Here is a 27,671-nt window from a genome sequence, read left to right as displayed (position 1 = left end):
CCAGGCAAACATTTTAACACTGTGCAACATTCTCACAGCCCCTAACCACGCTCCCAACCTCTCAACACAATAACTATGGGCAAAGCAAAAAATTATCATAGAACAAAGTTATAACATCAGGGATAGTTATAAACATTGCCAGTATACAAAATAATAGCATAACAGGGTTTGTATTAGTATGCATTCTGCAACATTCTCACAGCCACTAACCCCTATCCCAACCTCTCAGTACAGTAATGCTGGACAAAGAAAAAAGTTATAGAATAAAGATGAAGTATCAGGGATAGTTGCAAACATCACCTGTTTACACAATAAAATACTAGCATAACAGGTTTGTATTGGTATACATTAAAACAACATCTGTATGTTCTGCAGCATTCTCACAGTCATTATCCCCTCCACTGCCAATCTTTCAGCACAATTGTAGGCAAAAAAATAAATAAATTAATAAACATTCTTATGCAAAATTGAGTAAAATTACTACATCAAATCTGGACATGAATTATTAGAGACAAGCCTCCCTTCCTCATTCTCTTAGCAGAAGAATTCCAGACAAAAGTAAAATAAAGCTGTTAAACAACAGGCCCTCACCCACCCAATCTTCTTATCAGAAGAACTCTGCACAATAAAGTAATACAATCATCTCCCTAGGTTTTCTCACCACCCTAATGAAAATAAAGTTAAAAATCAACCAGTTGATTGAAGGCTGCTACTAGTCCTCTGCTCCCTCTTCACTGTTGTAGACTGAGCTGTTGCTTGCTTCCCCCCACACAGACCAGACAAGTTCAGCCCTTTTGAATTGCCCTTTAAAGGACAGGTTTTCATATCTTTTACAAACTGCCCTTACAAGAGCAATTGAAAATACCTTGGCTTCTCCCATGATCAAACCTGAAAACTTGAATCTGCCAACCCTCTCCATCCTCACACCAGTAATTTAAAGCCCCACTCTGCTGCCTCTAAAATCCAAAGAAAACTCCTTTCTTGAATAACAAGTAGAAAAGTAATATTTGCTCACACACGTGCCTTTTTGAAGGTAGTTGACACAGGAAGTGCTTTGCAAGGATCCATCGATGGGCCCAGAAAATATCCCAGGATTCCTTCTAAATAGCATGAAACATAACCTATCAGGGCCTCTGGAATTACTATTTAACTTTAGCCTCCAAACAGGCTTCATGCCTCATGAATGGAGAACAGCAACAGTCATCTCTCAGCACAAAGGTGGGCCATCTACAGACCCTGGAAACTACAGACCCATAAGTCTCACTAGTCTTATATGTAAAGCCATGGAAAGAGTTATCATGGAAATGATCAATAGAGATATAGTAAATCTCCAGACACTAGACCCAACCCAGTTTGGTTTCATGAAGGGCAGATCATGCCTAGTAAACCTAGTGGACTTCTTTGAGAAGGTAACCAAAGCAATGGATGAGGGAAAAATGGTTCACACTGCCTACCTTGACCTGGTCAAGGCATTTGACACAATATCCAACTCGGCCATTGTTGACAAACTCAAGAGGTTAGGTACGAACTCATACGTCACCTTGTGGATAGCCAACTGGCTCACAGACAGGACCCAGGAAGTTAGAATTGGGGAGTCCACCTTTACAAAGAGGCTAGTCACAAGTGGAGTCCCTCAGGGATCAATCCTTGGACTGCTCCTTTTTGGTATTTACTTCTCTGAAGTTAAGGCCAATATCAGTGGTCTCTGGCTGACTAAATTTGCAAATGATTGCAAATTAGGAGCTGTCATTGAATCCCACAATGACACAAGTGTTCTCCAGGAAGTGCCATGGACTAAAACTAAATGTCAAGAAATGCATAATAGTATCCTTTGGGAAGTCATCCACACCTGGTAACTATCATATTGATAACACACCCCTTAGAGTTGACCCAGTAGTCAGGGACTTAGGGACACACATAGAAAGTAATCTAGCCTTTGACCATAAAGTGTCTACAGTGGTGAACAGTGGTTGAGGAAATCAATCTATGTTGGCATCTTATAAACAAAGGTATGGCATCTAAGTCCAAGGAAGTCATTGTTCCAGTATATTTGGCATTCATCAGACCTATCATTGAGTAAAATACTCCCGTTGGTATGTGCCTAGCCAGGCATATCCAACAATTGTAATGTCCACAGAGGTTCCTCACTAAAAGAATAAAGGGCAAAAGTAAAATGTCCTATGCAGACCGCCTCAAGGCCCAATCCCTGTATTCTGTCTCCTACAGGCTTTTGAGGGGAGATCTATGCTGGGCATATAGGGCATTGTCAGACCCCACTCTGATGGACCTCCTGCATATCCACAAAATAAACAGCACCAGAATTACCCATTCTAAATACTTAAACCTTGCCTGTGATGTGACTAAGACCTGCTGGAGAGTCAGGTATGTATCCAAGAGACTACCCCATCTATGGAACAGGCTCCCCATCCATGTAAAGCAGAGTTCCTCCCTAACCCAATTAAAGGGCAACTTGGACAATTAGAAGAAGAACAGGAAATTCACCCCTGGTTTGGCACCTATGGAACTTTGTGCAGCATAACCTTGAGGTTGTTTTTAGATGGAGTTTTTACATCGGGGAATTTTGTCCTTGAGACACTGCCTTAAAAAGGCACTATGGGGGTGCCAAGAGCCTTAGCCAGTAGCCGAAATCGCAGGGGTGACAGATGAAGATCATCTCTGGCAAAGCTTTGAGGTCTGTTGATTATGTCATCTCAGGCTGACAGATAATGGATCCTCTTAGAAAGACACCAGAAACTAAGCCAATTATTGAAGTCAATCCCCACACATGCTTGTATGGGGTTTCTGTGAACAGTTCTGCATAGGCAGCAGTGTTCTCAGGGTTTATGGGGGTTTGAAATGTATAATAGTTAGGAAGTTAGCCTTAGGGTAGTTTCTGAACATTTCAGGGTTAGCTGGGTTTCCAGGTTTTATTTTTATTTCAAAGGAGACCATTTTGTGGTCTGACCTTATGACAGAAGACATTGCACTAGGGGTTGTGCATCACCCTCCATTACAAGTGAGGACCAGATCCAGTATGTTAGCACGTCCAGTAGGTGTACTGACAATCTGGCCCAGTGAGTTTGTGTTTACAAAATCCAGGAATCTCTGTGCCTGTACGCTTAGTGTCATATATGATTTCCATTTAATAGTGGGGTAATTAAAGTCGCCCATAAATATAGTATTGGTTAGAATGCTGAATGATTCCAGTAAGTTTAAATATATGTTATGGATTTCCTGGGTCATAGCGGGGGACCCATAGCGTGGAAGGATGTGGTTTGGGATTTTGCCTATGGTAATATGAACATGGAGAAGCTCAATTGCATTGTCCTGTTTGACCAGCCTTGAGGTATATTTATTTTATATTTAAATTGAGACACTTTCACCCTTAGTCCCAATCTGTATAGTAGCTGATCTAAATGTGTGGAATGCATTACAGCCTTCCAGTGCTGGTGTGCTCTCCATGGCCTTAAACCATGTCTCAGTGACCGCACAGATGTCAGCAATGAGGAGAGCATGCAGGCAGTGGAGTGTTTTGTTTAGAATACTAGCACTGAGCAGTATCACCTATAGATTTTCCAGGTTTTGATTTGCTATGTCAGAAGTACTTTTAGTTTGGCATTGCCTAAAAAAGGCATTATGGGGGAGGAGAATGTTTTAGCTGATATTTGAAAGCCTAGAGAAAAGAGGTACAGATCATCCCTGGCAAAGCAGCATGGTCTGTTGACCATCTCCTTCCATGCTGACAAATATTGCACTCCCTTAGAATAAAATCAGAAATTAAGCCAATTATTAACGTCAGTCATCTTTTGTTCATATTATCACAACATCTTTGGAGAAGATAAAATGTTGCTCAATGCTAGGCTCTTACCAGCCTGGGACACATACTCTGAGAGCTCCATGATGTCTCTCTTCACAGGTGTTTCTTCTCAGGTCATTTACACCCACATGGACTATGACTGAGTCATACTGGTACTTGGGGTCCAATGACCTGACTGTGTGCATAATGTGGCAGATTCTGGCCCTGATAAGCAACTAACCATGACTTTCTCCTTACTCAGCCTGATGAGGGGAACATCAATGTGTCTCACAATTGAGTCTCCAATGACCAGAATGTTGGATTGTATGGTGGCTTGCCTTATGGCCTTAGAAGTAGAGACTCCATGAGATGTGGCTGTATGTGCTGATGTGAGTGTTGTTTTGAAAGAGTGCATTTGGGGCTCCTGAAAATATTTTTTATCTTTACTTCATTAAGGAGGTCTTTAGGGTTTAGGAAGGTTACATTTAAGTGTCTCAGCATATGTGGGTCAATGTGTCTGCTCTGAACTGTGTTTGATGGATGCAGCATGTGTACTACTAACAACTTTTAATGCAAGAACTTTTTCTCCAGTGACATTATATCAATGTATCTCTCACATACCACATCTGTTTGAGAATTAGGTGGCTTTCTGTAAACATGACGCAATTTTTGCATTGTGTCAGGATGCCCATATCCACCAAACTAGTAATGGAGATAGTGGGGAAGTTCATATCCATTGTAACAGTCCCTTTTTATTGATTAGATGGTTTCAGTGAGAATATAAAGTAATGTTAAGAGTATCTGGTTTACAATTCTGGGGACAGTGCTTGTCACTGCAAACTAGTTGCCCTTTGTGCAACTAGGTATTGGTGAAATTACAATGGTGCTTTTACAGTAAAATTGTGATATCAAGGTGTCTGTGTCTGTAGAGGATGTGACTACCCTCCACTGGAACAGTAATCAAGGAGCCTCAATCCTTACCACTGGCAACAGTGGGGAACATTCATTGGGAGGATGACAAGTACACGCACAGTATTTCCAGATGCAGCTCTCTGCATCAAGTGCAATTTTTCTTAAGAGTACAAAGAGACCACAGTCAGTCCGAGGTTTCTCCCTCTTCCTCCAGATCCCCAGTAAGTCTCCCCACTGGCACAGCTGTAGAGTTGAGATCTAAGCTGAGTGACCAAGCCAAGACCTCCAGCACCCTTTCTGTCCAACTAGTGCTTCATGTCCCTGCCCAAGTAGCTGACACACACACTCTTTGAGGTTTAATTTACACACACACACACACACACACACACACACACACACACACACACACACACACACACACACACACACACACACACACACACCTGGGGAAGGCTGGCATAGATTTAGTAGCTATGCCCCCTCCTGCCCAGATTATAAAGTAGTTTTCACTGCCACCAGTCACTCCTAGACCACTACTTTAAGGTATTAACAAAGGGTGCCCAGTCTTACTGTGTAATATTAATGTTAACACAAGTGGTAGTTTTACCAAGGAGTGGCCCACACAGTGTCACCAAATCAGTATGCAAGTACTCTCAGAACTTAAATATCTCTACACAGATCAGCTGCAATGAAAGGTTTAAATGTATTTAATAATAAATAATAAAAGAACATGACAATACTAAATATACATTCACAGTGACGTCAGAGTTCAAAATCACAGGAAGTATTTAAAATAACATTGCAGTACAGGCTCACACAAAGAAAAAGATTTAAACAAAGCTTTACTATATTCCTGACTGTATCAAAGAGAGTTATACTGTTCTCTAGAAACTTACTTCATTAGAGCAAGACAGATGTGTGATGAATGTGTCTTCTTGTCACATCCAAGACAGAATACAGAATGCTCTGTCTCACTAAGAGACTTCTCAAATTAATATCCAAAATATTACTGCTGGGATAGCTTGTAGAATGATATCATTTCTGGTTATCTGACTTGTATAGCATACAGGTATTTAGCATCTACCTGTAAAAATATAGAGACAAGGGCTTTTGCTCAGATCATTGGCAGATGCTGGAAGTCATAAAACAATTACATTCCTTCATGCTTCAAAAGTAGTAATTAGCAAACTCCAAGGACAATACAGAAATGGATTCTTCTGGAACATTTCTCCCTGGGGCTCCGCTGAAAACAGGATCTGTGGAATCTAGTCAGACTTTCCCGGTCAACAAATGTTAAATAAATAAATAAAAATAAATAAATAAATAAAAATATTCTTGGTACAGACTTTGTGTCTCTAGCTGCATTGACAACATTAGAGATAGCTTCTTTATTGCATGGCCTATAAAGTAATTTAATTTCAAGTATTTTTCTAAAGTTTGCTGGACTGAGGTTAACTCTCCAGTTTGCTTTGTTAAGCATATACATTTAAACAGTTACAATAGTACAGGTGCATTCTGTTCTCTTCCAGTAGGGCACACTGTGGTTCTATTTCAAACACAGCACTTACAACATCTTGTATAAATCATTTCAATATTCACCAATGCCATACAATTATTTACAAAATTCCAGTTAGCTGTGCTGGCAGTATCTCCTTTTCCACAGAACCAAATGAAGCCAGCAACCAAATAGGATCCAATAAAAGAGTTTAATGTTATATAAACATCAAAAAACTGACAGACCGGTTTCGGCTGGCAAAAAAAGCACAGCCTTCTTCAGTGACAAAAAACACAAAGTCAATTGATTCAACTTAAATAGTGCTTAAACAAATCTCATTGGTTCAATTAAAAATGTTCATTTAATCCAGGTGAAAAAAGAGCACCTAGTCTGGTAATCCATTTCTTTTCCTTAGTATCTAACAATGAATGCCATCCTGTTTTGTTAAATTTAATACCCTTAATCACATCTATCACCATAAAAGAAAAATTAGCAGTGTGATGTTTTAAAGTGTGTTTGTACAATGCATTATTTATTTTCTTATTTTTGATATTGCTCATGTGTTCAGAAATACGTAGTCTTAAAGGACGAGATGTTTGACCAACATAAAAAGAGCTGCAATTGCATGTTGCTAAATAAATGAGCCATTCGCTGCTACAATTTGCAAAGAATGAAATATCATAGACCTTTGAGCAATTCCTGCTAGAAAATTCCTTAGATTTAACAATTTTACAACAGTTAGTACAATGGCCACAGGGAAAACATCCCACCAAAGGTTCCCCTGTAATAGTTGTTTGTGAAAATTGTACAGCACTGACATGATGTGTATGTTTATAATGGTTAAAACATGAGGCTAAATTCCTGCCCTTGCGAAAAGAGAATAGACATTTGTCAGGTAATATATCTGACAATTCAGGTAAACTTAACAAAATGTTCCAATTCCTTTGTACACTACTCATGAGTACCTCAGAATTTCTAGCATATGTAGTTAAGAACCTGATTGGCTGTGAGATCCTCTGATCCTTGAGTTTGTAAGTTAACAGCTCCTGCCTAGATAAGGTGTTAGCCCAATTGCTGGCCCGCAAAACATGTCCCATAGGATATCCCCTTACTCAAAATCTGTTGATTAAATCACACCTATCTGCTTGAAAAGTCTCCTCCTGAGAACATATACGCCTCAGACGTATAAACTGTGATTTAGGTATATTTTTGGCAATGTGTGGAGGATGAAAGCTGGACGCGTGAAGGACTGTGTTGTATTCAGGATATTTCCTGAAAACCTGTGTGCTGAGAGTGTCATCTGGTTGTCTTGTAATAAGCACATCCAAAAAAGTTATTGTGTCAACATGATAATTGACAGTAAACTGTAAGCCCCAAATATTATCATTTAGATATGAGACAAATTCAGTTAAATAATCAACATCAGCCCTCCACACCATCCAGCAATCATCCAAATACCGCCTCCAAATATCAATTTCAGGAAGGTAAATGTTATGGCTACTATTGTAAATAATATGTTCCTCAATGTAGGCCATAAACAGATCAGCATAAATAGGAGCAAATGAAGCACCCATAGCTGTTCCTTTAGTTTGCCAAAAACAGATATCCTGATAAAAGAAAACATTATTGGTAAGTACATGCTTCGCGAGACCAACAAGGAAGGAATTAAAGTCCTCTTCATATAAGTGGGCAATGTTGAGCCAATGAGTTAATGCTTCAAGCCCAACCTGATGTGGAATATTGGTATACAAGGAACTGACATCAAGTGTACACATCAGCCAACCAGGTTCCAATTGTGCATCAGATATTATATGTAGGAATTCAGTCGTGTCTTGTAACCGAGAACGAACCAATGACAACAAAGGTTTAAGATGTTTGGTCAAAAACAAGGATAATGGCTCTGTAAGATAACCTCGACCAGAAACAATAGGCCTACCTGGGGGATGAACAGGATCTTTGTGAATCTTAGGAAGAAAATAAATGTATTGATTGATAGGATCCTGGATAGTAAGTTGTTCTAATATAGAAGTGGTTATGAGCCCAGTATCTCTGGCACTGATAAGAAACTCATCAATCTGTTTCTTAAACCTTTGCATTGGATTTAAACACATTTCCGCATAGTATCGATTGTCAGAGAGTTGTCTCCTGGCCTCCTTGTCATAATCTGACCAGTTCATAACCACGACTGCCCCACCTTTATCTGCTGAAATAATGACCAAATCCTTATTTTGTTGTAATTCAACAATAGCCTGTTTTTCACTAGATGACAAATTATTGGGTTTATAACGAATATCAGAACTGTCAAAATGTAGATCTTTGAGAATCATATTCTGAAACAAATGAACAATGGGGTGCATCGGAGGAAGATATTTAGATTTATGATAAATGAATTTATTATAATCATAAGATGCATCACCATCTCCAAACTGTAATTTCAAATTGAGAATTCTACAAAATGACAAGACATCCTGGACCAATTGGTCCTCAGAAATAACAAACCCAGGGATAAAAGTTAAACCTTTATTCAAGATTGCCATATGAGCTGGAGACAAGACACAATCAGACAGGTTTAGAACATTTGAATTTACATTGCTTATTTCTGTATTACCATCTCTAACAAGCTCTGAATGTTCTCGATACTTTTTGTGTTTCCTGCCTCCACGTTTGTATTTCCCCCTAAAGGGACAAAACCATGGGCTCTTTTGGGGTTCGGAGAATCCGATGCTGGCTGTATATCACTATCTGTATATGATGAAGGGTCATCAGTGGATGATCCATTTGTTATGGATTTGTTACGTAATATGGATCTGGGTCTCTTTCTTCTTGTAGTTTTGACTGGATTGGGGTTAAAGCGAACATGTTTGGAAGGGAAACTGAAAGGGTTGGCACCCTGATAATCATTTAGATCACGCTTGAATTTTTTAATTTTCCTTAATTTTAACTGTTCTTCAAGTTTGGTGAGATCACTGGCAACCTTGTTAAGATATTTCTGAAAGTATCTCCTTTTGTCACACAGGGCACTACCAAACACTTGAAATGAAACTATTCCTGGTTATTGTCTTATTAGAAAAGATAGATTATCCAAATGCGGTGGAGGTATTGCCATAATGTACAAGGACCACCTCAAACTAGTATAGCTCGCCACTATATCACCACAGCTTTCCACAGCAGAAATCTTACCAACATGCTTACAAATCAACACCCACAAATCTATTACCATAATAGCCATCTATCTCCCTCCTGTTAATAACATCTCAAACATTGAAAACATCCTACAATGGGTATTCTCTTCTTTTTCTCAAGAGACTATAATACTTGGTGATTTTAATCTAGACTGTTTTTCCTGTTCCTCTAACTCCCCAACCAACTTTATCAACCTTTATGCCTTTACCCCAAATATTTCTCAACCTACGTGCATAGATAAGGTCACAAACAAACATTCTGTACTTGATTGGATCATAATAAATAAATCCAACTATAACTGTGACACAGGTTGCCTCCCTGATTCTCTTAGTGACCACCACCCCACCTACCTTATCAGAAAACATACACAGGGTATAAATAATATGACATATCAATATATACGTAATAAAAAAACAGCTCTCCCCCTCACTATTTAACACACTATTAAATGAATACAACTGGTCACCCCTGAAAACCCTACAATTGGATCTTGCAGTTCAGTACTTTAATAATGCATTCCTGTAAATTCTAAATAATTTTGCTCCTTTCAGGAAAATTCATTCCAAGTCCAAACAACTTCCCTACTTATTTAAAGAGACTATCCTCGTACTTAAACAGCAGGACAAAGCTTGGATTCACTATCACAAAGACAAGAATAGTAACAATTACACAGCCTACCGACAGCTCAGAAATTGGGCCAAAAAACAAATAAGACAGGACAAAAAGACTTACTTTCAAACATGCCAACTCAAATACCAAAACAATCCCCAAATATTCTGGCAATCAATCAGTCTCCTCCTAAACCCAGGAAAGCCAACAACTCTATCCCCAACTACTAACTGCACTACTGACTGTTTAGCTATACAATTCAATATCCATTTTATTACCTCCATCACCTCATTACTAAACAATAATGTCAATTCCACCCTTTCCTTACCACCTCCCCCCACTGACCCTCATACTCTTCCTTTCTCTCTTAAACCAGTCCAAACTAATTATATACAAAACCTCCTAACTAAAATAAAACCATGTACTCCTGCTGCAGATCAGTTACCTGGTGAATTCCTTAAACCTGCTGCTAAATCTATCTCTTATTCTATATCTATTCTTATTAACTGCTCCATCTTTGAACAATACGTCCCCCTGCTTTGGAAAATATCTCATGTTATATCCCTGCACAAAGGAGGCCCCTCCACTGAACTTTCAAACTATAGGCCCATAACCATACTTTCTCCTCTTGCCAAAATCTTAGAAAAATGCCTACATAAACAGACATTAAACCACCTCCTAACACATACCCTCCTATCTTCTACCCAGCATGGCTTCCGGCCCAAACATAGTACTAACACCACCCTATTAAGTTTCACCACTATCATAAATCACCTCAAAAACAATAATCACCTTGTCTCTGGCACCTTCCTTGACATGTCAAAAGCCTTTGATGCTGTATCCCATCAAATACGCCTAAACAAACTTGCATCTCTCAATTTCAGCTCCAATACCCTACAATGGTTTCACAGCTACCTCTCCAGCTGTAAACAAGCCACCATATGGGAACATAAACTATCACCCCTTTTACCCATCTGTCGGCATCCCACAAGGTTCTATCTTAGGCCCACTTCTCTTTATTATTTTTACTAATGATCTTTATACTGCAACCTCACCTGCCTCTATCATTCAATATGCTGATGATACTTCTCTAATTTGCTCGGCTCCCTCCTTAAAAGAACTCCAAGTAAAGTCCCAGACTGCCCTTCAAAACACTGAAAAATACTTCTCAGACCACCAACTCATTCTAAACCCTAACAAAAACAAACCTTTGGTACTTTCTAATTCCTCCAATAAAAACCAACAAACCCATCTCTCTATCTTTGCCTCTAATGGTACAGAAATTGAGCCAGTTGAACATACTAAACTCCTTGGTGTTACCCTAGACTGCAACCTAAAATTTTTCAGACATATCAATTTAACAATTAAAAAAGTCCATGCAAAATAGGGGCTCTCTACAGGGCTAAACCATATCTCTCAAATCATGCAAGAATAGCTACTGCCAGAACTCACCTACTTTAAACCCTTCTCTCTTGTTCTCAAGTCTTCACAAACCTTCGTAAATCTGAGTTGAATAATCTAGATGCTTGCTATAATAAAATTGCTAAATTTTCCACTAATCTTCCCCATAGAGCTCAGCATTATATCACCCTACAAAAACGAAACAGGATTGAACTCCCAAACCTACTATCCGTAAACCAGCTTATAGTAGCTCACTATGTTATCTATAAACCTGACTATTGCCCAGCCTTATCTCACCTTGTGCAACCCTATTTTAATCTTACCTCACTCAGGTCAGAGGATAAAAGCTTGCTCAAAATGATCAAAACCCACAACTCTTATGGTGATTCTTTATGCAGCTACTCCATAGCCAAAACTTGGAATCCCCTTCCCCAGCAACTACTACCTATACCTAACACTCACGGCTTCAAACAGCACCTCACAAATTATTTCTCTAATCACTGGTTATGCTCCTGTACTTCCTTTGGCTAAGCCAACACACACCCCTACTTTCTGTCTCTCTGCCTTTGAAACTCAATATTGTTTGATTTTATTGTTTGTTTACTGATGTCATTTGATTTTTGGTTTAGATTTTTGATTTTACCAGCTATTATTAACTTGATTTATACTGTGCTATGCAATTATGTAAACTTCTTAGTAATCATTGTGCACTATAACTTGCATTCCTGACTACAAATATTGTAACCTTTACATTGGGAGCTTTTCTCCACAGGTCTTTGCTGAAAACAGGCTTTTTTTGCCCAGTCGGAAACTACCCAGTTACCAAATGTAAATAAAATAAAATAAATAAAGTAATAAGTACACCTTGATGATTTATGGATGAAGTATTTAGGGATATATTCTGAAGTTAGGTTAGACTGAAAAGAAAGAATCAGCTTTGTCAAGAATGATGAAAAGTGTGGATTTGCTTGATTGGTTACTGCCTGGTTACTGCATGGTTACTAGTGCTATTCTTACCACAGCTTCACTTCCTTTTCCTTCTCATCCCTTTCATGGCTGCATCTGCCAGTTTCTCCCTTCAACTTGCTGTCTGCCATCCATTTGCCAATTCACTAAATATGTAGCTCCCATATATTACTGTATAAAATGAATTAAACTGCACATTTCCCATCCTCTGCCATCCCAATATTCCTTGAGCCAAACAGCTGCTCCGTGTCCAGAGCACCTCAAAAATGTCTCCACTTTGTTTTGACCGGCCTCTGCTGTTTCTTTCATTTCCTGTATTCCTGGATTCCTACATTTTTCCCTTTCATTTTTTCTTTCTAATTTTTTTTTTTTTGTAGATATGTCTTTATTTATTTTAGCAGCCTTCAGTACTAGGAAGTATGTCAGAGATTTTAAAAGAAAGCTGGTAAAGATGATTATGGCTGCAGATATTGCAGCCTGCAGCTAGTAAGTGGAAAGATATGAAAAGGATGGTGACTGAAGGTTAAGAGGAGAAGCTTTATAAATGATTCTGCAGGCCTCAGTAGTATGAACAGGTCAGCTAAGTGTGGAAGGGGCTTTTGAAGTCAGATTTATGTAAGGGGCAGGCAACTTGACATTAAAAACAGTACAGACACAAGGTCATTAATTAATTACAGTAGGGAAAATCAGAAATACTCACAAAATTGTCTTCTTGACTTGGCAGATTTGAGAATCAATCCTTGACCTGTTTTTCTTCCTGTATATAGAAATGCCATTTCTCAGCTATTTCTCAGTTTTGATTTTGGACAATTTTGCAGCTTGGTTCTCTGGTGTTTTATGACAAGATCCATTGTCTGCAACACCCAAGTAGACTACATTTAGTTTTTATTTGCTTATTTGAGAAGTAGACATCATGGCATCTACTTAAAATGCACTTCTTTCAAAATCAAAATGTTTCCTAGGAATGTGCTAGAACAATACAGGTGCAGTCTAGACCTTGGCTTTTCAAACTATTTTCATTTGTATGAAAGCACATTCAGTGACTACTTCTTGCCATTTGACACATGACACATTCATTTACTTCCATTTTCACATGCTGATCCATGCCAGGCCACCCTGCATATAAATAAGCTAATTTTTATTCTACACTTTTCAGGATAAGACTGATGCACCATTTTCAGTCTTACAGAATGCCCTTTAGGAGGAGCTTTGAATATATACCACCCTCACCAAATACACACCCACATTTGACATTTAAAGCCAGCCTCCTGGAATAGCATAGACTTTTGGTCAGTTATTGCAGGCCAACCTTTCAAAACATATTAACCTGTTTGCATTTTATTTAGCATACTCTGGTGTATTATTGATTATGTCCAGCATCAATATCTGGTCAGGTGTATCCGATCTGCAGGAATGGATTTCTTATTCGAGTCATTAGCATGAATCTTACCTGGTCTGCAGAAAATCTTACACTCGTTTGCTGTCAATAGCAGTGCCCATCACTGTTGTCTTCATCAGAGCTGTAGCTGGGACACCAGCTATAGTAGCTCCTTGCTACAGTTGTTAACACACACACACACACACACACACACACACACACACACACACACACACACACACACACACACACACACACACACACACACACACACTAATAGCTCTATCAGTTTTCAGGATAGGAATTTAAGTCATGATTTTTTTCTATCAGTCATCTATTTACTTTTGTTCCTTGGCATGCACTATGTAGAAAATTGACCCATATATAAAGAACCTGAGTTTGTCATGTGCTAAAACATGAATAGGTATTCTGGTCCCTTTTGACATACCTACTTATTCTTTATTACAGCTTCGGATTTAATAAGGAACTTTTCCAAAGCCCTGTTTTCAGAATGCATATGCTTTATTTCTCTTCAAGTTAAATTAATTTTGTTTAGCAGGCTACTCCCCAGCAGACTAGATTAGGTGCCTATGGCTACTGTTAAAAGTAATGTTTCCTCTTGTTTTTTTATAAATAATCTGCTTTTATTTATACTTTTTGGCTCTTGTCTTCAGGGAAACCATCAAACTCCTATCCAATGAGAGCTCATTTGTTTTTCCTGATCCCCAGCAGCATAATACACCAAGAGGGGGAGGTAGGAGCTGGGGATTATAGCAATCAGCAAAGGGCTGATAGATTTTTATCATGCTCTAACATACCCAATGTTCAGAAAGTAAAGTACAATGCTCTCTGTAAAATACCCAGTCAATTACGTACTTATGTACTTCAACAATTTAAACTGGAAGAGCAACAATTAATGGGTGTCTCACCACTGAAGTTTCTAGATGCAAATGATGGAATCCTGGTTCTTCCCTTAGCAGAGGCCATAACAGCGGGGTTCCACCACACCTTCCCCCTGGGATGGGTGAATCTTTATTACTTACTCATCTCCAAACGTCCCTTACCAACTCCTCCAAATTCCAGGTCAATGATCATACCCACATTATCTGGGGGTATAGTTAAGGCCACAACCTCTACATAACACAACCAGCCTCCTTACTGCTAACCTGTACATCAGCTGCTCTCACTGCTTTATGTTCTACTGTATGCATACTCCAATAATGTACTCATGCCAAATGTATTTGCTGTTTGATATGTGCTTGTTATGTATCTACTGTATGTCTTTTTGTTGCTTCAGATCTTTTCTCTCTGGGCCTCCACTGAAAATTTGCCCTTTGGTCCAGTGGGGTCCATATTAGAACATCGAAGTTTCACAACTTTGAATGTTCTAATATTGAACCCTATTCAGCAAATGCTGAAAATATCGAAGCAACAGAAAACCGAATTTTTTCCTAGGGAAAGAATTTGGTTGTCCATTTCTGTTGCTTCGGTATTTTTAGTGCTGTGGTGGAAAGTTACGGGTCAGTTTCAGGTAAGTGTGCGATTGAGTGCGGGTTAGGTTAGTTAGGGTCTGGGTTAGGTATGTTTGCGATTGTGTGGACATGAGGGTTAGGGCGAGTTAGGGCGCGGGTTAGGTATGTGTGCGATTGTGTGGACGTGAGGATTAGGGCGGGGTAGTGAAGTAGGGTTAGGGTGCGGGTGAGGTGAGTGTGCGATAGTGACGGACCTTAGGGTTAGGGTTTGCGATAAGGTAAGTGGATAGTTAGAGGTGTGTGTATAGTTTAGTGTAGGGTTAGGTGTAAGATTTTAGGTGTATGTGTGTGGATTGCTGTTTGTTTGGTGTGCTTGTGTTGTGTGTATGTGTTTTGGAACAGCAAATTTTTTCCCCTAGGAAACAAATTTGCTGTTCTGTATGTTCGATGTTTTCAGCTTTTGCTGAATAGGGTTCGATATTAGAACATTTGAAGTTTTGAAACTTCAATGTTCTAATGTAGACCCGGTCCAGTGGACTATCCCAATAAACAAATGCAAATAAATAAATAAATACATAAATAAGCTTTCAGTATATTAGTTAATACCAAAACTGTATTGTTTACTTGTCTAAATTTCAGTGCACTCATTATACTGATAATTGTCCTGCTATCAGTATCATTGTTAGGCTTTTCCTTATCATCCTCCCAGATCAGATGCCCTAGTGCCTGTGACACTAGATGCATCCAAAATTTCTGTGCTTTTGTCAGGGATTCCTTCCTCTATGACATGGGGCAACTGAAGTTTAACTAGTGGTTATGGGGTGAAATGGATAGGTAGGGGAAGTGTTAGAGACCAGTATGTGCATTTAAAGTAAAAATGAAAACACTCCGATGTTTTCAAAAGAAAACTCATTGAAACAGCTTGTTGTGTTGGAAAGGTAAATGTTTTGATTTATGTTCCTTATATTGTTTTGTATATTATTTCTTGTTTGACTGCAGTGTTTATTTTTATTGCAGTCAGTGTGATAAAATGCTAAAAGTTCTGCTTAGGAGAAAACAAAAGTGTATCTTGTTTTGAGTCATAAGATTTAAAAGTTATTTACCTGTGAACTGACAGAGGAACTAGAAGCAAAATATGCCATGGGTTTCAAGAGAACTCACTAAGCCAGCTTCTGCTATAGAATAGACTACTATATGGGGGGATAGTGGCTTTCAAGTTTTCCACCCCTTATGTTAAATTGAGCACATAGTTTCTTTCTCCCTGCACTCTTCTTTCATTGGCAATTATTAGTAGGAGCAAAAGTATTGCCTTGTTGGAGGCACTCCCCTTAAGCTAATTAGCTTTGTTTACCCTTCTGTCGAATTCTATATATCTAGAATATTGAGTACCCACCGTTAACTACAGCTGTAACTGATTATCCTCAAACTCTCACTTCAAATTGATCCCCCTTACTATTGTAAATAATCTGGATATACATCACGTGTCCTCAATCATCATTGTTTTTCACTCATTTTAAATGGATACACTTTGTTAATTTTTGTTAACAGTTATTTTTACATTTAATAGTACCCCTCCCAAAAAAAAAAATATTACCTTTCACTGTGGAGTCCTAGCTTTCTTTAGCTTCTTCCTTAACCAGCATACTACTCTTGATTTTTCTGAGACATTGTAGCAGCTACCTCAATTTTACTGATAAATCACTTCTTCTAACACATACTAGGTCCACCTGTGAGAGATGCACCTATTCATCTAAATTGGAGGCTAATCTCTCCATCCCATTCAGTGCCTGCAAGCAGCACCATAAAAACACTACATTACCACAGCATGAAATATTACTCCAATATATGAGGTAGCAAAGAAGTCCTCATCCAAGCCTCCTAAGATTTCCTAGATCTCCTGCAATAATACCTTAGTCATGTAGTACAAATGTAAACGCTCAGTAACCTGGGTCAATGAAGGCTGTCTTCCACATAAATCCACCACTACCAAAGAGCTTCCACCAACTGTTCTTTTATTATACACAAAAAATTACATTGAAAGCTAATAAATACTATAGTTGTTACACTAAAGGTCTGGTATATTTGGTTTATTGTAAATTTTGTGGGGGGTTCTATATCGGTAAAACAGAATGACATTTAAGAAAAAGGATATACGAACATTTGAGAGACATCAATCGTAAAAACGAAAATAATGCCTTATATAGACACTCCCTTATATGTGAGAAGGCTGATTTTAAATTTTGGGTGGTCGAGGTTGTTGATCACTTGGATAGAGGGGGTGACTGGGAGACAAAATTGTTATATAGGGAGATGATATGGCAACTCAGGCTAGATGCCTGTAGTGGTAAGGGCTTTAATGACCACATCTCCATAACACCAGCCCTCAAATTATTAGCCAACGACCCCAAGAAACATACTTAAACCAATTGAACCACCCCACTGACTATTTTAACAAATTATTTTAATACTAAACTATTTTAGGATTATATATTATGTTATTTATATATATATATTTATTTATTTAATCAATATACCACTATATTGATTTGAAATGACATTTATTCAATACTATTTTTACATATATATATATAACATATATATATTTTTTTCTCATGATATATTTAACTATTTTATGTATGTGTATATAAAATACATAACACCCAAATATGTGTTGCAACAACTATGTAGGAGTTTGAAATGCTTTTACCCTGTCTAAAGATATCCATTGATTGTTTTAAACTGCCAGCCACTTCATTGTTCATTGTTTTATTGTTTTATTGATTAATTAGTTAATTTTTCAATTTTTTAATTTGTGACTCAATTGTCTTGAGTATATAAGAACAGGAAATGTGCTTTTGGAATTGATTCTGATGAGGTCTCCAGGTTTGGAGATGAAAGCGCTAAATCTGTGTTTTTTTTGTGTATAATAAAAGAACAGTTGGTGGAAGCTCTTTGGTAGTGGTGGATTTATGTGGAAGACAGCCTTCATTGACCCAGGTTACTGAGTGTTTACATTTGTTGTTTGCGAGTGTATGGTTACATGTAGTACAAATACTAACATCCCACACGTGCACCCACACCTGCTGTTACTGAGAGTCAACTGGAGCTGCAAGCCTGTACCATTAAGGTCCCATAAGCCTGCAGCACATCCTAAAAATGTCTTGGTCATTGATTACTCCCTGGTAAGACATACAAACAGAACACTTACCAGACTGGCAAATGATAGGGAGACAGTTAGCTGCCACTCTGGTACAAGGATTACTGATGTCACTAGGGCTGTTAGGTCTCTGCACCACTCAATATACAGCTATGACCTTGTAGTGGAACATGTGGGGGTGAAAGATCTTAGGTATATAAGCCTGGTAAAGATGCAGAGACATTACTGAGATCTCTTCTCTTCTTTTTGTAGAACATAAGGCCATGGCATTGAGAAGCCTTCTGACATCACCAAGAATGACATCTAAATTCAAAAATAAAATAACTGACTTCACTAATTGCCTTGTAATTTGGGATTACTCTAGGGAGATCCAGTATGTATCTGCATAGATGCACTATACCTTTCCCACTTTGGTTTTCTTATACTGGCTAAAACTTTTGCTGCTCTCATAATGCCTTTTTAGGCAGATGTCATCTGATGGACATCACAACATATCAAACTGCAGTCTGGGTAATATCAAGGTAGCATTGTTGAATGGCAGAAGACTAAACAACAAAATCTCTGAACTTGAGGCCTTATTAAACCTACAGGACATCAACATTTGTTTAATTTCAGAAATCTGGTTCTGCCGTAGGGATAGCACTTCCTGCATTCTAATGTACAATGCCTATCATGCATTCAGATTTCACCAGCAACTATAGGGGAGTATCTGTACTTATTTGTAACACCATTGTCTTTCACAAGATTTTGCATAAAACAAATCTGGAACAGGCTGAAGTATTAGTTACACTCAGTACTATTAATTATCACATTATAGGTAATTACAGATCCCAATCTATGACGCCTCTTTAGCATGAAAACATTGTAACCAGTTAAAAAAGTTAACACTCAGACTACATACCTTTCATTTGGGTGACTTCAGCTATACTCAAATAAACTGGCAAACATTTAATGCCAACAGTAAATATGTAAATATTGCCACCAATTTCTGAACTTTGTAAATTTGAGTACACTTGACCAATGTTTTCCCATCCACCAGAATTATCAGTCTTCTTGACCTTGTCCTCACACACATTTCTTTCAATTGCTGCACCTTACTTGTTACCTCCTCCCTTGTCAAATCTGAATTCCTTATTGTGATAGTCTGTTTTAAAACCTACTATGTGGCTCCTAATAACTCCTCTATATTCAGGGATTACTCTAAAACCAATTATTTACTCTTTACCGATCTTATTGATAATCACAATTGATATAGCTCTCTAGTGCCTTGTAACTGAGGCTGCTGTTTACGGCTCTGAATTTTACTCCCTCTTGGATAGATGCATTAAGACATCTGTACCAATCCAGTCTAAGCATAACAGCAAGTTTATAACTAAACTTATATGGCAGAACTATCGCATCAACAAACTCTATAACAAAAAGAAAAAGTTCCTGGCCATCACTGAAAGATATCTACTTTATCATTATAAAAGAAATTTAAAACTGGCAATTAAGTCTCACAAATAACACAACCATCAGAGCTTCTTCAGCTATATTTGGAAGTTTAGAAGTAATGCTCAATCCCATACTGAATTTAACTCCAGTAGTATCTCTAAACCCAAAAACATTTATAATATTCTTGTGGACAATTCCTCTGATACCTACATTCCCCCTCATCCTTTGTGATCCATTTGTACCATGTCTATTTGGCACTTCTGAAAATTAAAAACAATACTCTAATGGGTCCTGATATTATCTCTGGATACCTGCTGAGAAGTGTAAAGTCCCACCTAGCAAAACTTCTCCATCAGTTCTTCAGCCTGAGCCACACCCCCCTGGTTCTATCCACAAAATGTGGAGAATGGCAGTTGTGGTAACCTTGCATAAATGTGGTCTCTCTACTGACCCAGGAAATGATAGGCCTATTAGTCTCTCTACATTATTTGCAAGGCTATGGAATATATCACAGCTGAAGTAATAAACAATGATATAGGTGAATTTATATCCCTGGATACACACAATTTCTGCTTTGCAAAAGGCAAATCATGCCTGTTCAACCTGACTGAGTTCTTTCAAAGGAAATTGAACCCATGGATAAGGGGCATACAGTCTGCACTGCTTACGTGGATCTAGCAAAATCCTTTAAAACTATTTCCCATGCTGGGATTATTGACAAACTCTTCCATGCACAGTTCATTGGATTGTTAAATAGCTGCCTAACAGATCCCATATCATTAAGGTAAAAGTATTTGCTCTTGACAGAAAAATGACAGTAGTAGTATTCAACAAGACTCTGTCCTGAGTCCCTTCCTCTTTGCTATATATTTCTGTGACAAAAAAGCTGATATCAAGAGACTATGGCTAAACAATTTTGCTGTTGATTGCAAATTGCAGCAGTTATCAGATCTCATTTTGATCCTCAAATTCTCCAGTATGTTGTGGTTTATTCCAGAGCTTACCTATCCTGGACCATGATGTCCTCCTACATGTGATTTGAGGATGTCAAAGTGTTTAATGTTTATTCTTTAACTTTGCTTCTTAGAGTCACAATTCATCTTTTTTTTTAGTTAATTTGTTTATTGGTGTTGAACGATTAGGTAAGTGATCTGGTCTAGAGACCCTTTTTAGCCATGACCCAGGCCCACAGAGCGGGATAAATCAATTTGCAGCAATACAATGACACAAATTAAGCAATTTCAATACAAATATGACATATTAGGTTAAATATAGAAAGAATATGCAACACTAGACTGCTTAAACATTATTTGAAATGTCATAGGTATTATCCATTATTATGGAAGCAGTTACAAGTGGATTTTGCATGGATATGGTATTTAATAGTTTCCTTAAAGTCTTTAATGATTTCTTGGCTGTTGATTTCACTAAGTAGGTGGTTAAAGATTGCCAGTCCCAGTCTGGCAAAATGTGTTTCACTCAATGCAGTTTTAAACTGTGGTCAAGCAAAGGAGAAACAGTTGTTTTGAGAGTTTCTCAGTTCATAAAAGTTGTTACATATGGAGAGTTTTACTTTGGCAGGGCAGTTTTTTACTATAAATCACCAAAAGCCAGTGTTAGTGTTAGCAATTTACAATAATGGAGTAAGGGATCTTCAATAAGGATAATTCTACATATGCTGTCCTCTGCAATTTGCATCCTATGGATAGTATATAATATAAGAAAAAGTAGACTATATTCTAACTTGGGTATTAACACATTTTTAGTGATGGATGAATGAATGAGCCCTTGGGAAGAGAAAATGAGTTACTTTGGCAACAAAGTTTCAGTTGAGGTAAGACTTTATTAATTATAGTGGCTGTGTGAGTTGTAAAGAAAAGAGGTTTGAGAATAAGGCATCTCTATTTGATAACATTGGAAATACTGTAATATTTCTGATCTGTCAAGAAGGTGGTGGATTATGTAAGGGGTTACATAATCTGTTATGTTGGCTTAGTGGTTAACTACTATGACTGTAATGTACAGAGTCTTGGGTTCGAGCCTTGCAGAGGCTATTTATTGGGTTGGGAGGTTGGCATAATGGTTAAGGTGTTCACCTTGCAAACACAAGGTGCAGGGTTTGATTCTCACATGGGGTAATTGGCTAGACTTAAAATAGCCCACAAGGGTAGTTAGCCTAGTACTAACATAGGGAGAATAGAAGAGGACCCAAAACTGAACCTTGTAGAACTCTTGTGTTGAGAAAGCCTACTGAGGATAAAGTGCTGCTTTATTAAACATGAAAGAGTCTACCTTGTAGATAGCTTCAAAACCAGCAAATGGTGTTTTTATCAATGTTTAGTTTAGCTATCTTATTAAGAAGGATATTATGGTTGGCTGCTGTCTGCTGTCAAGGCTTTAGTCATACCTACAAACAGACGTGCTGTGAGACAACCTTTATTCAAGTTGCAATAAATGGTATCAGTAGCCATTATCAGGGCTGTAAAAGTAGTGAAGCCACTGCAAAAACCATGACAAAGATCACAAATCAAACCCTATCTGTTAATGTGATTTAGCAGTTGCTTGTACATTAGGTTTTCAAATATTTTGTAACAGGGCAAATATTAAAGATGAACCTGTAGTCCTTCAGATACTTGGTTGGACAAAGTAATTTAGGATAGCAAAATTATGAATGCATGCTTGAAAGCCGAGGATACAGATGTTGAAGTAAGACAGAGGTTAAATATGTGTGTAAGTGGGTTTGATTTTCTTTAGTTACAGCCTTTAAGAATGAAGGATGTAGTTTGGAAATTCAGCCCCAGAACTGTTATTTTTAAGTAGCAAACATTTACTTTGATTATTATTTGGGAAATGTAAAAGGCTTTCGTTAATGATGCTAATGAGTACAGCTCAACGGAGGCAGTAATCTCTTGCTCTCTTCTTCTGAAATGATTTTGAGAGTGAAGACATTTATAATGCCATTTCTGGTGGACTCTAGATAGTGTGCATAGCCATTTGAAAACGAGATGTTAGGAAATGTAGGATTATTCTTTGAAGGCACTGAACTAGTTAGAGAGCATATCAACTGATTTCTTTCTTTCCAGAACTGACTGAGTTTACACCAGTTTGTTTCCTGCTTTTGTTTGAGAGCTATTCTAGCATCTCTTCTGAGGCTTAGATAAGAACTGAGCAATTAAGCATTAATTAGGCCCCATTTCCATGTCTTCCTGGTAGCATCTCTGTATCTCATTCTGTCCTTAATTTCTTCAGCAGGTCATCTGCACATCTTTGCTCTAAGCATTATTTTTGTCCATGGGAATAATGAGTCCTGAATTGGAGAGAGCTTTGAAAAGAAATGGTCTAGTGCAGTTGAGAGACCAGTCATTAAGTAAGATAGACAGGACTAGTCTATGACATTAAAAGTATATTTGGGTTGGGTAATTCAGCACTTGGGAAATATTTTCCTTGGACTATCTGATGTGGATTTTTAAGTGTGCAGAGCATCCAAGCAGATGTTAATGGTGAATAGTCAGTTAGGGAGATGGGAATATTTCAGGGAGAAGGCAAATGTGTTGTATGTTAGTTAGCATAAAACCTAGTTTGGAGCTAATACCATTTTTGTACCATAGAACAGAAAGGCAGTACTAAAGGAGTGGAAGAAATTATCAAATTGTTGAGGCAACTAATTTGGGTCCTGATACAGAGGAAGCTTGAAATTCAACTCAATAAATTGCATTAGAACTTCTTGGAGCTATACCTGACAGCTGTAAGAAACTTAATATCTAGGCTATGACTTAATTCAACGTGACACACAGTGTTAGATTAGAACAGCCAAGAGACACACAAAATATTGTATTGTAGAAGAGATATCCTAGCTGAATTCAGGAACCATTTCCAGTCTGTCTATCAGTACCTCAAAAAGCAACATGCAAGAAGAATTTCGGGAATTTCTGGATAAGTTCCCTCTTGGCGTCCTGACAAAAGATGATATAATGACACCATTCTCACCAAAATATCAGCAGAATAAATTTAAGTGATTTCCAAATAGCGCACAACAGGCAAGTTTTTGAAAATGAAAGTCTGTCAATAGAAATTTATAGACAAATGGGAATACTGCAGTTGCTTAACTGCTGAGAAAATCATGATCCTTTTTCCACAAAATATGCCAAAAATATTATGGTCCTGGGAGCCATCAACCATTCCTTAAAACTGGCAACATTTAGGCTAGTTTCACTGCTTAATGTGGACTATAAAGTCTATATGAGTGTATGGATATATAGGCACATAGATTACAGGGTGTCTTCAGAGATTTATTCATCCTTGCCAATGTAGCCTTATCAAGGACTGGCAATAGTTAAAATGCTGATGATCCTTAAAGGGGTTTGTAGTTAGCTGAGCATATTATTGTTGGATTGTCTCCTCATTCTAGATGCAGAGAAAGGCTTTGATAACCTTAGGTGGGACTATTGCTTCATGGTCCTAGAGGCGTTTAAATTCCTATCAGTTGATTGGGTTGCTTTTAGGAATAGTATTACCATGGTCACAAAAGGTTTCACATCCAGGAAAAAAAGAGGTCATTGTTCCCCTCTACTCGTCACTCATTAGACCCATTATAGAGTACAACACCCCTTTCTGTATGTACCTCACAAGACATCTACAACAACTGGAAAGGCCACAGAAATACCTCACAAAGAGGATTACTGGCCTCAAACAGATGCCCTACGCAGACCGTCTCAAAAAACTGCAGCTTTACTCTGTCGCATATCACCTACTCAGAGGCGATCTCTGCCTAACACACAAAGCTATGTCAAACCCAGAGCTTTTGGACATGCTCAACTTAAAGAAATCCCAATCCCTACGAGCTACATGCTCTAGGGACCTAAACCTTGTCACCACAATAAACAGAACATGCTGGAGGGATAGATTCCTGTCCCAGAGACTTCCCATACTCTGGAACAAACTACCTATCTATATCAAACAAAGCTCCTCATTAGCATTCTTCAAGAAAAATCTTGATAATTGGATGGGAGATAGGAAATTCACCCCGGGGATCACTTCTGTGGCTCTGCTCGACAGTGGCACAGGAAAATAATTTTCTTGGGTTGCGAAAGCCAGGGTACCTTTTGGCTAGGCTTATATAGGTCCTAGGGCCAATAGCCTAGTACCTACCTATGAACAACACCCAGTGATACCTGAATTTAAGGCCCTCCCCAAGATACACAAAAATTCACAAAATCCCCCTATGAGACCGATAGTGTCAGGGATAGGGTAGGCAACAGACCATTTATCCATTTGAATTGGACATATGTTAAAACAGATTTTACATCTGTTTCCAAGAAATTTGAAAGATACCGGTCATTTTTTAACAACTCTGTATGATTACTTAAGCAAAACTAGGGGAAATGACTATATAATGGTGACCCTTGATGTAAAGAATTTATTTATGGTAATCAGCAATGACTTTGGAAAAGATGGAATAGATAATCACATCGCCAGAGTAGTCAGGAAATCCTTCTATGTGGCATACCTCATCACAAAAGGTTTCTCATCCAGGAAAAAAAAGAGGTCATTGTTCCCCTCTACTCATCACTCATTAGACCCATTATAGAGTGCAACGTCCCTTTTGGTATGTACCTCACAAGACATCTACAACTGGAAAGGCAGCAGAAATACCTCACAAAGAGGATTACTGGCCTCAGACAGATGCCCTATGCAGACCATCTCAAAAAACTCAAGCTTAACTCCATTACATATCGCCTACTCAGAGGCGATCTCTGCCTAACATACAAAGTTATGTCAAACCCAGAGCTGTTGGATATGCTCCACTTAAAGAAATCCCAATCCCTCTACGCGACAAGCTCTAGGGACCTAAATCTTGTCACTACAATAAACAGAACATGCTGAAGGGATAGATTCCTGTCCCAGAGACTTCCTATACTCTGGACCAAACTGCCTATCTATACCAAACAAAGCTTCTCATTAGCACTCTTCAAGAAAAATCTTGATGACTGGATGGGAAATAGGAAATTCACCCAGGGGATCACCTCTGTGGCTCTGCTCAACAGGGGCACAGGAAAATAATTTTCTTGGGTGGCAAAAGCCAGGGTCCATTTTGGCTAGGTTCATATAGGCCCTAGGGCCAATAGCCTCATACCTACCTATGGTGTTTAAATTGATCAGCACATTTAAAGCATACTCCAGGTGGTTAAGATTGTGAAGAAATTAGACATATCATCTCTGCTAACATGTCTGGATGAGTACATAATTTCAGATTAAACTGTATATTATATGCCAGCATGACTAGCTATGATTCTGTAAGCAAGTTCTTACATGCTGATTTATGATCTGTTTGTACAGAATGTTTTACTTGAACAGTGGCCTTTTTCATTTCTAACTGTGCATGTTTGTGAATAAAGATTCTAAAGGCAAACTGTTTCAGATTCAGCTGATCTGCAGATGATGTCATAGGAATGTTGACAGTTGTTATGTGTTACTGTCAGAAGCTGAAAGAGAGGAAGGAATTTTAGTAAACAGCTGTTGGTTGATTCTCAAAATATGAAATGAAAATTAGAACTGGAACAGTTGTGACAGTTAGGCTAGTCTACAAAAGAGCCTGCTGAAGACTGTTGAAGTCAGTTGTCAGTTAACAGCCAGTCGTGAGTTGTTCAGATATGTACTGTGCAGTGGATACTGAAAAGGACTCACCAAGAACTGTAAACCTGCCTGTGACAAAGACGGATACTGCCAGTATAGTTATCTGGATTTTTTTTAAATAATTATATGTCATTTGTGAATATCAACATGATTTATATAAGATGCTTCTCTTATAAATGTAATAGAACTGTTTGTCATGTGCATACCAAACTGCTGGTACAGAAGTGTGTGTTGAAAAGGAAAAGCAAAGTGCTGTTTGAAATGTAACCACAGTGTGCCTTACTGGAATAGAATAGACATGTACATGCACTATTGCAACTGTTTACATGTATATATTTTAACAGTGGAAACTGGAATACAGAAGGTTAACTTCAGAAAAATAGCTGAAATTAAATTACTTTAAGGGTTCTTGGGTCTATGACACTGGATCAAAAACTGATTTCATTGAACCGAAAATGCCATTGATAGAAATCTGTTTTGCGGGGGGCTGCACTCCCCCACCCCCTGCTAAATATATATACCAACTCCGAGATCACACTACAGTAAGGAAAGAACAAATTTTCTAATCTTCACTGTACCATCATCTCACAAAACTGATTTCTATCAACAGCATTTTTGTTGTAAAAGCCATTCGATGAAATCAGTTTTTGATCTAATGTCATAGACCTGTTATGCAATAAAAGATGGTAGCTTTCAGTTTTCATTGCAGCTACAGACACAGAGTCTGTGCTGTGAAGCTTCCTGTATTGTCTTCGAAGTGAACTAATTACTACCTCTGAAAGTATAAAGGAATGCAATTGTTTTATGACTTCTAGCATCTGCCAAAATCTGAGGTCTATGTATTTTCACAGGTAGATGCTAAATATTGTCAGTTTCCAGCATTGAGGGTTTCACCTGGCGTAGAGTCAGATGACAAGAAATGATGTCATTTTGCAAGCGATCCCAGCAGTAATAGTTGAGATGTCAATTTGAGAATTATCTGAGGGAGACCGTGCATTCTGTATTGTCCTGACAACAACAGGAACCATTCACCACACATCTGCCTTCTCTGATGAAGCTACTAGGGAATAGTATAACTCTCTTATATATAGTCAGGAATATAGTGAAGCTTAGTTTAGATATTTTTCTTTATTTATTTGAGACTGTCCTGCAAAGTTTTAAATGTTTCCTGTGATTTTGAATTCTGATGTCACTGTGATTATATACTGAGTATATTCTTGTTCTTTTGTTGTTTA

This window comes from Protopterus annectens, chromosome 2.part0 (genome assembly GCF_019279795.1).
Source record: "Protopterus annectens isolate FY-2018-M chromosome 2.part0, PAN1.0, whole genome shotgun sequence".
NCBI classification, from domain to species: Eukaryota; Metazoa; Chordata; order Ceratodontiformes; family Protopteridae; genus Protopterus; species Protopterus annectens.
Note: the sequence above shows the minus strand (reverse complement) of the source record.